Below are 14,196 nucleotides of genomic sequence, written 5' to 3'. Positions count from 1 at the left end.
GAAAATAAATAGACAAGAAGCTTGGCAGATTTTCAAGGGAATTTCATTGCTGTAAGTAACTATTATCTTTACCTGCAAAAGTCTGTAATTGTTCAACTCCTGAGATAATGCTGCTGATCCCGAACCTGCGCCTGCAGAAAGTGAGCCATTGGCCTCCAAGATGAGTATCCTCTCCAAAACCTACATGCTCTCCAAGGATAGAACACAGAATACCAGATGGCCCACTGACCAACTTACCCTCAGGCCTGTAAAGGCAGCTTTGCAATCCTTGCCATGTGGGATTTAACAAAACTACAATAAGCCAGTGACTGCCACGTATCACTATAGTCACCCTTTTCCTGGCAGGTGTTTTATTTGCCACTATGGAGTCTTAGTCCATCATCCCATATTGTGTGTGTGTGTGTGTGTGTGTGCTTATATGTGTGTGTGTGAGTGTGTCCTGTAGTTGGTTGGTCATTGGGCGATGAGAAGTCATACATGTTCCCGAGGAGACATGATGTAAGTGGAAGGTAGTCTCTAATCTGGTCCCAGGAGACGTAACTCTAAAACTGTATTTTCATTTGGACATCTCAAACAATTCCACATCATTTGTATTTTTTTTTTTAAAGAGGGCAATAGAGAGGCAGAGGGAGAGGGAGAGAGAGAATCTTTTTTTTTTTTTTTTTTTTTTTTTTTTGAGAGAATCTTAAGCAGGTCAGTGGAGCCTGACACAGGGCTCTATCTCACAACCCTGATCATGACTAGGGCAAAATCAAGAGTCAGACATTTAACTGGCTGAGCCACCCAGATGTCCCTAGGTTGTTTGGATTTGATACAAAATACCTATGTAATATTCTGTCTTAAAAATAAAACCAATAAAATAAAAAGAAAAATTCTGACATACATATTCAGCTGAGGATAATATTTGTGAGCTCTCTTCAAACTTTGGAACGATGGGAGTCATAGCTTTGACATTTCAACACACATACTTCAAGGGTTTCCATTCCAATTCATAATCACTTTTGGGGAAGGAACAAACTTTTGTGCTTCTAACACAATTCTATTTTTTTTCCATTTGCTGAACCAGTATCTTAAGATAGGACTTTTAGTTTTTTTGTTTTGTTTTGTTTTGCTTTTTGTTTGTTTGTTTTTTGTTTTTTTGTGTGTGGGATAAGTAGTTCTCATAATCACAGTCATTATAGCTACATTTTAGTGAGTTTAGACATTAGCACAATAATATCTCCCAATACTACCAATCTAACCCAACTTTTAACACAGCCCTTACTCCATTCTTGCCTTTTTTGGTAGGTATTTTAAATGGTTACAATTATAATGTACAAAATTTTTTTGTCTTGTGATTTCACCAGATAGCATGTAAAGGAATATTTCTGTGTTTTTACATAGTCTTTTCAATTAAGCTTTTTAATGGCTGTTTCATGTTCTGTGTAATAGGGATTTCCATTTTAGTCATCCATTGCTGTGCAACAAACCACTCAGAGCTTAGTGACCTAAAACAACAACAGCCATTGTATTATGTCTCAGGTGCTGAGAACTTGGGAAGGACTTGTCTGAGTGGTTTAAGTTTAAGCAGTTGCCATCACATGGTGGCTGAGACAGTTGGGGGTTGGCCAGGCTTCCATCTCTCTTTACGTAGTCTCAGAGCATCTCAGGTGTGGAGGTCTGAATTATGCAACTTTGGGCTTCCTCACAATATGGCAATCTCAGGATGCAAGGACTTCTTTTGTGGTGGCTCAGGGCTCCAGCAGCAATGTTCTAACCAGCCAGGCAGAAGTTGCATGGCTTCTATGACTTTCCTATAGTGTCCCTCCAGCTACACTAACCAGTAATCCAAGTCAGCCCAGATTCAAAGGGAAGGAATATGTCTAGCTGACTGGGTGATAAAAGAGTCTGCGGAGATGTTTTAAAATTCAATTCATAACAGCTTGATTATTCTTTTATCACTGGACATTTGTTTACTTCTATTTTTTGCTACCAAGACAATATTGTGATAAACATCTTCATGTGTAAAGCTTTTCCCATATTTTATATGAAAGCAGGATTATCATTTCCAATAATATAATCTTTCCTATGGTCCCTGAAATACATTGCCATGGCTAATAGCTTTCCTTGGAGGTTAGGTGTTTTTAACTTTTTCTTACAAATCTGTCCTTGTTCTCTCTGATTTCTTTCATCACATTTGTACTTAGAAAGTTGTCCCTCCTCCAAACTTTCCAGAAGTAAAAATCTACAGTGACATGAGTATCTATGATCATGTTTTCATTGTTACAGTTTTACATTTAACTTCTTATTCATTTCAAAGTTATTTATCATGTTACTTGGACCTAAAGCAATCTTTCCTCTAATGCTAATCAGCAAAACCAATGTTATGGGATATTTCCACCTTTGCCTTTATTGATTAATAATATCTTTTCACTACATATAAAATTCTTATTTGTAATATGGTCTAATTCTGGACTGTTTATTTTATTCAAACTAAATAGTCTCGTTTGTTATTTTCCTTTGTTATGCTTATCTGTTTTCTCTCATAGATGAACTCCATAGTTACTATGTACTAAGTTCAAAGGAGAACTTTTTTTTTTTTTAGAACTTTTTTTGAGAGTATGATTGAGATTGCATTAAAGTCTGAACTTCATCTTGAAATATTTGACATTTTTGCAATATTTAGTTTGCAAATACAGGTACACAGTATATCTCTTCATTTATTGCAACTTTCAAAAAATATCCTTTAATTTATTATAGCTATCTATATTTGTCCACATTCTTGATTTAAAAGTCAGGATTTCTTTTCTCCTTAAGGGCCAGTACAGATATTGGGCCAGTCTCACGGACAAAGTTTTTGATTGATGGTCAAGCAGTCAAGTATCTCTTAAGCAGTCCCTTTAGTGCCTTCTAATTTTTTTTCTTGGATTTTATGTGAAGTATCTGTATGATTTTTGTCTTAAGAAAACTGTAGACCTGATGTTGAGAAGACAAACAGTAGTCAGGGGTTGATAGGATTAGGGGCGGCAATTCACAGCTCTCAGCCTAAGAAAGAGGAGGAGAGGAAGCAGAGCTGCGGGAAGCTCAGGCAACAGTGACAATGCCCGGGATGTCTTCACAGGGCTCAAAGCACAAGCACCACCCATGTCTTCATGAGGGGCAGACGCAGCACATCACAGAAAGTGGCTATGACAGATATGCTCTATCTGGAAATTCTGTCGAGCTTGGAAGCTTGAGTCTATTCTCAGTGCCCAGCCAAACAAGGAGAAGGCATTGACACCCTCTATGCGGGAAGAGGAGACCACAGTCTGCCAGCAAGACAGGGTGTCCTGGGCTCCAGCAAGGGCCACCAGATAGGGGCACACTCAGACAGTCTACTGTATAAACACCACCTCAGGTTCCTTTTAAACACCCCAGTTTCCAAAATGCGAACACACATGGTCGTGCCTATCCTCCAGCAGGATGACCCCTGGGTGCAGTCATTTGAATTGACAATCAGTTCCAGTAAGTGCTGAGGGCTAAAGCCTCATCCAGGAAGACAGAAAAAAAAAAAAAAAAAAGGAGAGAGGGAGGGACCCAAGTAAGGGGAGAGGGAGGCAGTCTGGAAAAGGAAATGGCATACCAACTGTCGAAGTCTAGCCGGGTGGTCAACTTTAATATGCACTAAAGAGATGGGATTCATGTGCCACGTCACCACCAAAGTCACCTCTGCTGAGTGTCAGGCTGAAGCCCATGCCCCAGATGAAGGCAAGTTGGAGCTCCCTTTATCTCAGGAAAAGCCTTGCGTTTAATGGTTAGGGAGCACATACATCACACACCATTAAAGCTGCCAGTTTCCATCTCTTTCACACCATTAGTAGAATATATATATCATTAAAGGAAGTGAGTTACAATATAAAAATATGGTAATTCAGACTGTCAGGTCACAATTGACAGCACATTTGGGGGGCTGTTTTCCTGATCTGTCTCCAGAGACCCTATATTTAGCAAAAAGACATTTCCCAGAAAAGTTTTCATAAATATTCTCCATGGGAAAAATGTATATTTATCACTTCACATAAAAAGAAATCTAAAGTAAATGTTTTAGAAGCCAGCTTCTCAGAAAGTGAGTGGTTATTTTTAATCTGTAGCTAGAAGAATTTTTTTCTTATCAACTTCTTAAGAGTCAGGGAATGCTCTGGGTTACCTGAATTGTTAATAGCAATATTATCCATATTTTTCCCTTTTCTTTGTTCTCTCTGCAGCCATACTTCATGCCCTATGGTCTGATTCTGGTGTTAGGAAGTGTATTTATCATGTTTTTTATTTTCTGTATTTTATGATGCTCTGATATCTTGGGAGACTAGCTGATAGGGGAGACATTGTCCTACCCAAGGTAAGCCAGTTTCTAAGGGATAAATAATGACTCCCCTGTACCTTCCACATGCAGACCAAAACCCAACTGATCCAAAGCCCGTCTCCCCTACCCACCTCCTCTTTTGGGATCTCACACTCTGGACCACTATACCCTGCCATAATCACTGCAGGGCCAGGTAAAAAGACAACTAGGGACAGCCCTTATGCCCTAAAGTCCACTTCAGGTATTCCAACTAGCCAATCATAAATGTGTATGGCCCACTTACCCTGCCTCATTCATTTCTTTCAGCCTAAACCATGAGAAAAGTTCTCACCCATGCTCTCTCCTTGCTTCCTCTACCTCCGGACTAATCCCACTCCTTCCTCCTAAGGCTCTGATGCTGTGATGTGCCCCTTCCTCCTGGGAACTGAGAGTAACCAAATATCTTTTCAATGACAGCCATCTCCAGTTCTGTTGGCCTCACCAGAATGGAATAATAATAAAATCTACATTTTAAAACTGAGGTGGAGAAATATTCACAAATCTCCTCTCCAGTGGCTCAGAGAGCAGATAATCCCTCAAACTACATGTAAATAATCCCTCTGGTCACTGCTTTACTCCTTTATTGTAATAGGTCTCAGTTAAAATGCGACTTTATTCTACTTCAGTGGGTTGTCCTACATACTGTCAGAAGGAAATGACATTGATGAAAAGCTTTGGAATCCAGCAGCCATGGGAGAGAAGTATAAGGAAAATGAAATTGGAAAGTCCGAGGTTAGTTAAGGCATGACCAGGCTAGGGTTGGAAGTTTACAGAGGAAAAAGACTAAAAAAGGAGGCAGAAAAATCAGATTGGGAAAACTGGGGAAATATTCATTTCAGCTAGAAAAAAAAATGGGAAAATATAATTCAACAGAAATCTTCTTAAGCACAGCACTAAGGAATACTTTGCTAAATGAGCTGGGCAGCAGGCTGGTCTCCAGAGATGCAGAGATGAAGGTTGCTGAAGTACCTGTGTGGGAGGCCTTCACAGTCTCTTAGGGTGAACAGACATGGTAAATGGGCAAAGTCTTTGTAGGGTGAGTGCCCCAGTGGGGTAAGTTTAGGGGCCACATTAGCACAAAGGAGGCAAGTTGCAGAAGGAGTACAGTAGGACCAGAAGGCACTTGCCAGGAGCTGAGGAAGTGGAGGAGGGGAGGTGTTTTGAAGAAGGTTCCAAGCACAGCAGCAGACAGATTTTGCAAAGACCAGAAGAGAAAGTGAGTCAGGGAAGGGTTTACAACAGGCAATTATAGGAACAGATTTTTATTTAAAAAATTGGTTAATTGTGGAAAAAAAATCACATAATATAGGATTTACTATCTTTACCATCTTTAAGTGTACAGTTCAGTAATGTTAAATATATATGCATTGTTGTGCAATAGATCCCTAGAACTCTGACATCTTGCAAAATTGAAACTCTATCCCCATTGAACAACTTCCCTTATCCCCCTCTCCCCAGCTCCTAGTAATCACCATTCTATCTGTCTCCACAAATTTAGCTACTTTAGATACCTCTTGTAAGTGGAATCATACGTTTGTCTTTTTGTAACTGGCTTATTTCATTGAAGCATTAAGTCTTCAAAGTTCATCCATTTGATAGCTTGTGATGGGATCTCCTTTTATAACATGGAATAATATTCCATTGCATGTATATAGGACATTTTCTTTATCCATTCATCTATCAGTGGACATTTAGATTGCTTCCAGCTCTTGGCTATTGTGAATAATGCTGCAGTGAACATGGACATGCAGACATCTCTGAGATCCTGCTTTCGATTCTTTTGGTTAATACCAAGAAGTGGGATTGCTGGATTATATGGCTGATTTTTATTTTTAAGGATCATTCTAGTGACCGCATGTGATATTAATTGGATGGGGTAAATATTGGAGTCAGGGAGACCTACTGAACAGTCCTGACAAGATATAACAGTTGCAGAGACTAAGGTAGCAGAAGTAGAAAGAGAGGAGTAGATGAAGCCAGATAGAATGATGATGACCGCGTTGACTCGTTGAACAGGAGAGCAGGAGGAAAAGCTAATGGTGAGGCTCATGTTTCTGGGTTAAGTAGCTGGCCTGAGTATCATGGAGCCTCTCATATTAGCAGCATGGGAAGAAGTGGGGGAATGGATCTTAGCTGTTTTGGAATGGTGCTTTAACAATAGTGGGGGCACATGGTGATGAAGAGATCCAGATTTATAGTCCTGCAAGAGAGCTGAAGCAGGGCAGTAGCAGCAAGAGTGGAGAGAAGGGCACAGACTGGAGGGAACAATCAAGGTAGAGTCTATTACAGTGCCTAGAGGTTAGTTGATCATGGGGGAACTTACGGAATGGAGGCCTCTCAGAATTTTGATAAGATTTTGATCAGATGGTTTGGTGGTATGACACCAAGCTGCTTGGAGTTTTGATAAATATTTTACCTGGTTATACATAATTTGATTTTGAGATATCTGTGTAACATGATAGCTCTCTGGCTGGGAATACTGGAATATTAGCTTGATACTTTTTAGTTAAAGCTTAGAGCAGTGTCAGGCTAAAGACAGGGATTTAGAAGTCAGTTGTCAACATGTAGGTGAGAAATGGGGTTATGGGTAAGTGACACTTAACCAAGGAAAGCAGAACAGAGAGCCAAGGAAACTGCAGAACATCAATGTTTTGGGACTAGCAGAAAAAATGGGCAAAGAAAGGAGAATAGGAAGGATTAGGGATGGAAGAGAGGAGAGAGTAGTGTTGGAGGGAGGATGAGAGAAACAGGGCAGAGAAGGTTTTTGGGTCTGTAGCCAAATCTGGGTTAAGGGCGTGTGAGCAGAGCTGATGTGAAAAGGGAGTGTTATCTAATCTCTCCCTTGAGCTGCCTAACAAACCTTGAAGACTTTCCCAAGTTGAGGGTGGCCTATTTCTGTTACTCTCTGTAGAGTAGTTGTTCTCAGTGGGGTGCGTACTTTGGGTACATTTTTGGTTGTCACATCTGTGACAGATGCTTTTGGCCATCCAGTGGATAAGAAGCTAGGAATGCTGCTGGACATCCCACAGTGCACACACACTCCCCCGCTCCCCCGACCCCAACAAAGAATGATTGAGCCCAAAAAACCACCTGAGAGTCTGAGGAACCCTGGTATAGACTTTGTGTGTTGGATATGTTCATTCCATACATCTCTTTAAAGCTTCAAGCATTGTATTTACAGTGAGAACAGTCTGTGACCACATGGCATTCCAGCTCCTCCTAGCTTGTGGCTCAACAGTGGGGTCCCCCTTGAAAGATTTGACAGAGTCCAGGGATCCAGCCCACCTTCTCAACCAACCCAAGCTGTACATGAGCATGGTAATTTTAGAAATAGCTCCTAAATGCCGTAACAGACTTAAGGGAAATACGTTCAAAGAATGAAATGTCTGAACTCAGCAAGATCACTCTTTCCTTGGAACTCCTCCCAGCTGCTGCTGCAAGTCCACTCCCTTTCAAGTCTAGGAGTGAAATGGGTCTTCTTCTACTTGTACTCTTTGAAGCTTTGGCCCTGCTGGTCCTCCCAGGAATGTCCACTACAAAGCCCCTGAATTCTTTTTAGCTTAGGTTAGCACACTGGGGCTTTTCTTAATTGAAAGCACTCACTAATAACTCAATTTCCTGGAAACCAAACAGCATTAACTTCTGCTACTAGGTGGCCAAGCATCCTGCTTGTTCCACTGCTTCCCATGGATCCTTATTTCTGCTGTCAGTGGGGTAGAGACAGTAGCAGGAACAGGGCACCTCCGTGCTCATACCAACTCTTGCCCGCAGACATTTCTCAGTGTCTCTCCTCAACTGTCAGAACTCATGATTGGAGGTTCCAAATAGGATCTGAGTTAGAACCTGCTTGAGCATCAGCTGGGTAACCGATGTGGGCAAGGGACTTGATATCTTTTATGGGATATGAGAAAAATAGTACCTCCCTCAGAAGGTTGCATGGGGGATTAAACGGGCAAACACATGTGAAGTGCTCACAGCAGTACCTGGCATGGGCCAAGCTCTCAAAATAACATTAGCCACATTAGTTATTAGCTACTGTATTAGTTTTCCAGGCTGCTTTAACAAAGTACTGCAAACTGCATGGCTTCAGACAACAGAACTGCATTTTCTCACAGTTCAGGAAGCTAGAAGGCCAATATCAAAGTGTTGGCAGAGTCATGAGCCTTCTGGAAAACCCTTCCTTGCCTTTTGCTGGCTTCTTGTGGTTGTTGGTGTGGTTCTTGGTGGTTCCTTGGCCTGTAGCTGCATCTCTCTGATGTTTGCCTACACGTTCACATGGTCTCTTTACCTATGCTTGTCTGTGTATCTACAGATATCCATCTCCTTAGAAGGCCACCCAGTCACTGGATTTGGGGCTTACCCCTATATGATCTCATCTTAACTGTAATTACATCTGCAAAGGCCCTATTTCCAAGTAAGGTCACAATCAAAGGTTTGGATGGACATGGATTTTTGGGGAGTGCTACTCAACCTACTACGGCACCATTAAGGTTAATGGACAAGTTCATACTGGCTTAGCAAGTGCTTCTTTTGGTGAAGAAAATCTTATCAATATGTTTAATTTTTCCAGGCAAATTTTAAAAGCTGATCCTTTAAAACATTCTGCATGTTGTAGCCCGAACACCATCCTTAGAGACAATTTATAAAAAATCAAAAATAGTGTTTGACTCAGACTTCCTTTGGCATGAGAGCCAATGGAGAGAATTGGGGTGGGAGGAGGGAGTTGAATTCAACTCAGCCTACCACCTGTCCACTGACAAGGGGACGGACATCCATGAAATCAACTGAGGCAGCATTGTCTGTAATGCAGAGTCACTGGTTTATACCAAGCAGGACTATATTTATGTGCTCTGAATATTGAGTGGCGCAGTGCCCCAGGACAGCATCAGAAGACACGTGATAGCAGAATGGTGCTAGTCAGTACCCTATTTATGGGCAGACAATTCATGCATAAATGTCTTTAGGTGGGTGTCCCCTTCCCCGGTTTCCCATGTGAGAGACTTCCTGGTACCCAGCCTCATCTGTGTATTCCCCAGTTTATGCTGCTTCAAGTTTGTAACAGGTCCAAGTCTAAGGTATGTGCCACTTCCTTCACATTCTTGTTGTGAGAACCAGGTAGTGCTCACCAAATCAGTATCTGAATGCAAGCAGATGCATAAAATATCCATGAAACTCTCATAGAACCTACCCGAGAAGATTCAGCTTCTCTCTACCCACTGCTGACTGCCCTTGTGTGCATGTCTTCTATACTGGTGGTTCTCAAAACTTGGCATGTATACAAATCACCCAGATCTTGTTAAAATGCAGGTTTAGATTCAATATGTCCTGGATGGGCCAAAAGTTCTGCATTTCTAACAAGCTCCCAGGTGATGCTGATGCTTCTGGTCCTTGGAAAGCTTCTTCTGCAAGGCTCTGTGTGAAATGACTTCCCCAAACCCTTTCCAACAGGTGGTACTTGTGTACCAGAAAGGTACTTGTGGGATAAAGCTTATGGATTCTGAGAATGAGAAATATATCCACTGTTTAAGCAGTGCTTCCAACTATAGAGGAAAGAATGCCAGACTGGAAACTGGGAAATAGGTATTGGCATTTCAGTCCTGGCTTTGCTACTGAGTAGCTGTATGATCTTGGATACATCCTTTAACCTCTTAAATGCCTCAATTTCTTTACCTCTACAGTAGGAATGATATTGCTCCTTTAACTACCTATCACTCAAAGTCAGTAAGAATGCACTGAGGTGATATATCTTTAAAAACTCTGTGAAAAGTGTAAAACATTGTTTTTTAAAAAATATTTTGTTTATTTATTTGAGAGAGAGAGAGAGAGAGAGAGAGAAGGAGAGGGAAAGGGACAAGCAGACTGCATTGATCCACAACTATGAGATCATGACCTGAGTCCTAATCAAGATAATCAAGAGTTGGACCCTTAACCAACTGAGCCACAGAGGCACCCCAGAAAAGTTTAAAGAATTACTAAAGGTAAATTGGAGGGGCACCGGGTGGCTCAGTGGTTGAGCATCTGCCTTTGGATCAGGTCATGATTCCAGGGTCCTGGGATCGAGTCCCACATCAGGCTTACTGCAGGGAACAGAGGAAGTGCAGCTAGAAAGGAAACAGTGTGCACACTGACCTGTCTGGTACAGTAGCTGAGTTGGAGTTTACAAGAAAAAGGAATGGGCACCTGGGTGACTCAGTGGCATGATCCTGGGGTCCTGGGATTGAGGCCTGTGTCAGGCTCCCCAAAGGGAACCTGCTTCTCCCTCTGCCTATGTCTCTGCCTCTCTCTGTGTCTCTCATGAGTAAATAAATAAAATCTTTTAAAAAAGATAATTTTTAATCTTTTGTCTTTCCTTCCATACTCTCTGGAAAATGAAAGACTGGTTATTGGTCCAAACAGGAGAGTACTATGATTCAGGGGGCTCCATTTGTGGTATGTGTGTGTGCCTCTTTGAAAGGTGCACTAAGACCCTGAAGGGTGCTAAAAAACATGTTCAAACCTAAGGCTTTTATTACTAACTTCCAGTAACTCAATATATTTAGCATTTACTCAGTTAGCTCTTTGTGCATGAAGGGTGTGGTCCTTGGGCTATGGATGTATCAAGATAAATAATGTGAGAGATAGCTCATGGACCTAGAGAGTCCAACACAGAGTAGAGGATGGTCATGTGTAATGGGGATGAGGGTCTTCAATAAAGTACCACGCAGACCTACTTTTCCAATTCTCAAACCAATACTTCTTAGGATTCATACCCTCTGTTTCAAGGAATCTAAAATGTATCCTGAGTAATGAGAGACAGTTGAATAGTGGTCAGAACCAGGGATCTGGAGCCAGACATTCAGCTCTGTATGACTTTAGGCAGTTTATTTAATCTCTTTGTGCCATCGAGAGGTTTACACTAGAGATACTATAACAGTATCCACCATAGAGCTTTGTTATAAAGAATAAATAAGTATATATGACACACACACACACACACACACACGTACATATATACCTATACATGTAGTTACACAGTAAACTCTATGGATTAACTACTATATTACTGCTGAATGAAAGGGGAGTCGCAGAAGGCAGTAGGGGTGGGATTCAGGCAGTGTGGGTCCCAGCTGGGTGTGCTTCCACCCCCTCAGGTGGAGAATCCACAGGCAGGGTACAGGCTGCTGCGGGCTGAAGACCGTGTCCCAGAGCCAGCAGATGGACAGTCATGGGGCCTCCTGCTTTGGGTAACATGCTGGCTTAGCTTTCACCCTCTCGTTCTGCTCCCCTGCCACTCCCTGGAGCCAGCCATGTAGGTCCTGACTCCTGAGCAACCCCTCCTCTCACCCTGGCCCCCCCAGATCAGAAGATCTTGCATCTCCTCCAGGTTTCTTCCAAGGTCATACCTCATTCCATTCCCTCCTATTGCCCCACTCCTAGTATTCCTGAGAGCAGGATAAAAAAGGGGTAGTATGGCCTCCTCCTTTCCCCATTCTCCTGTGCAGTTCTGGTGTTGTGTACTCAGCGCAGCCCCTGCCTGTCTCAGGTCTTCTGTTGTTCTAGCAGTAAAATATGTTAAGTATTCATTCCCTCTACATGACAACTCTGAGTCTCCAGGCAACGTGGGTCTCATGCACAGATGTAGGAAAAAGAAAAACAAAAAGTCTTATTCAGTTTATGAAGCCTCTACACAGACTGCAGGAAAGGTGTGAATGCAGGAAAAGGAGAGCAGAAGAGGGTGCCAGCAAGGAACCAGCACACATCTGTTTGTTGTCATTGCCATACAAGACACCGTAGGGACATGCAGGATGGGTTAAGTCTGCAAAGCCCAGGGAGCCACTAGTGTGTGGCCATGGCATCTGACAGGATAATGTTCACCAAAGGAAGGCTCAGGTCTTGGGGAAAGAATGTCAGCTCCCTAACTGTTAACTCTTCCATGAAACCTTGCTAGCTCCAACCTGGAGGAATTCATTCATTCATTCATTCACTCACTCATTCATTCAGCAAGGGTTTTTTGGTAAACCTTGCTCTTTCCCTATTCCGGGTCAAATAAGGCTACTATAATGGCTTATCCATTTCTTATTGTCTAAGTAGCCTACTTCCCCTTCCTGTAACAGCGTGGGTCAGAGTGAATGTGGCTTCCCATCAGCATCTCAGTTTAGCAAAAGGAAAAGAATGTGGAGTAGAATTTTGGCTCTGTCAACTTACTGACTATATGATCTTGAGCAAATTACTTAACCTTTCTGAGTTCAGTTTTCCAGTCCACGAAATAAGACAGACAGTACCTGTATTAGTCAGCCTGGGCTGTCAAACAATACTATACACTGGGTGGCTTAAACAGCAGATACTTATTTTCATGCATTTCTTGAGGATGGAAGTCCCATATCAAGGTCAGGCAGTCCCATATCAAGGTTGGTTCCTGGTGAGAGCCCACTTCTTGGCTTGCAGAGAACTACCTTCTCTTTGTTCTCACATGGTGGAGAGAGAGAGAGAGAGAGAGATACAGAGACAGAGAGAGAGACCGAGATCTTCCTCTTGTAAGGCCAGAGTCATATTGGGTTAGGGCCCTACCTTTATGATTTCCTTTAACCTTAACTATTTCTTAAAGCCCCTTTCTCCAGATACAGTCATAGTGGGGGTTAGGGCTTTTGGGTAGAGGACACAATTTAGTCCTTAACAAATGGCATACAGCCATTTCCCACAAGTACCTTCCTCAGTGGAGGAGGAAGGGCCAAAGGGAATTCACCAGTTTAATCCCAGCCCTCCCCACCAAGAAGCAAATTCTGAGCAGAGTAATGCTCTGTTAGTGACCCATTTCTTCTAGGGAGCCCCTCTGTCCTCTCAGGCAGGGCCCTGGGCGTTACTTCCCTTCCTATTATGAGGCTCCCAGGCCTTGGGATAAATTTGCAGATGCAGACACCCACCAGGGAAAGGGCAGGGACTGACTCTCCTGCCTCTAACTGCAGAGCTCCTCGCCAAGACAAAGACATCTGCTTAGGCAATTCCTTCAGAATGAATGAGCACTTAAAGCACTTGCCTTAACCTAAATAAGTCAGAAAGACCTCTCAAATGACTCTTTTCAGAGTAACAATGTCCTCCAACATGATGTTTCATACTCTAGAAGCAAGGAGGGCTAGGGCTGGAGAAAATCTGTTTTCTTCCCAGTGATTGAGCTTTGCCTTATCAGGCATATCACTATATTTAAAAGTGAAGTAAATCAACCTTCTTTTTTTAAAAAAATTGGGTTTATTTTACTTTTTGTTGTTATATGCAGGGCTCTTTGCTACAAGCCACTCTGGAGAATGTGAACAATGAAAGACAAGTGCTTGAGGCTTATCTTCTCGCTTTTGAAAAGCTTCCAATCTAGCTTGAAAGACAAAGCAGATACGTGTGAAAAGATTAATACAGTATGGGACTTAATAATATCAGAGGACTACAATGAGCTGCCTTTCTGCACCTATTTCATGTGGTCCTGGTGAAATTCAAATGAGTAAGTGAAGGCTGAGGTGGTGGTGGGGCCCAACAGGTATTGGTTGAATAGATGAGTAAATGCATGGATGCTTGTGGCTTGTGGGGGGGTGGGGCGTGGGGGACACAGCAGCCAATGGAGTGGGGCATGGGGGGGATGTTACCCTGGCCCAGGAGAAAGGCTTGGAGAGCAGCCAACCCCCCACCCGCCTGGCTGTGCTGGAGCTCAGTTGCCAGTCACTCAAGGATGCCCCTCTTTCCCTGTCCTCAAGCACTTGAATTACCCATCCATTGACAATGCTCACAGGCAACAGAGGAGCGGTTTAATTTTTTTCCTTTCCACTTTTTGCCTTTCAATTGATAGAGCAGATGGAAATCTTGTTTCTCAATTACTC

General features: G+C 42.5%; 1 long non-coding RNA gene across 3 annotated transcripts in view; it reads left to right on the top strand.

Annotated features, from left to right (window-relative positions):
• LOC106560032 overlaps window positions 1-14,196 on the top strand; it is a 123,839-nt gene that overhangs the window by 51,811 nt on the left and 57,832 nt on the right. For all 3 annotated transcript variants that reach the window (XR_005374187.1, XR_005374189.1, XR_005374188.1), the window contains one exon: window positions 13,608-13,823. This is a non-coding gene — a long non-coding RNA (uncharacterized LOC106560032). The remainder of the gene's footprint in view (window positions 1-13,607; window positions 13,824-14,196) is intronic.

Source organism: Canis lupus, chromosome 19 (assembly GCF_011100685.1).
Source record: "Canis lupus familiaris isolate Mischka breed German Shepherd chromosome 19, alternate assembly UU_Cfam_GSD_1.0, whole genome shotgun sequence".
NCBI classification, from domain to species: Eukaryota; Metazoa; Chordata; class Mammalia; order Carnivora; family Canidae; genus Canis; species Canis lupus.
Note: the sequence above shows the minus strand (reverse complement) of the source record. Positions and strands in the feature narration are given on the sequence as shown.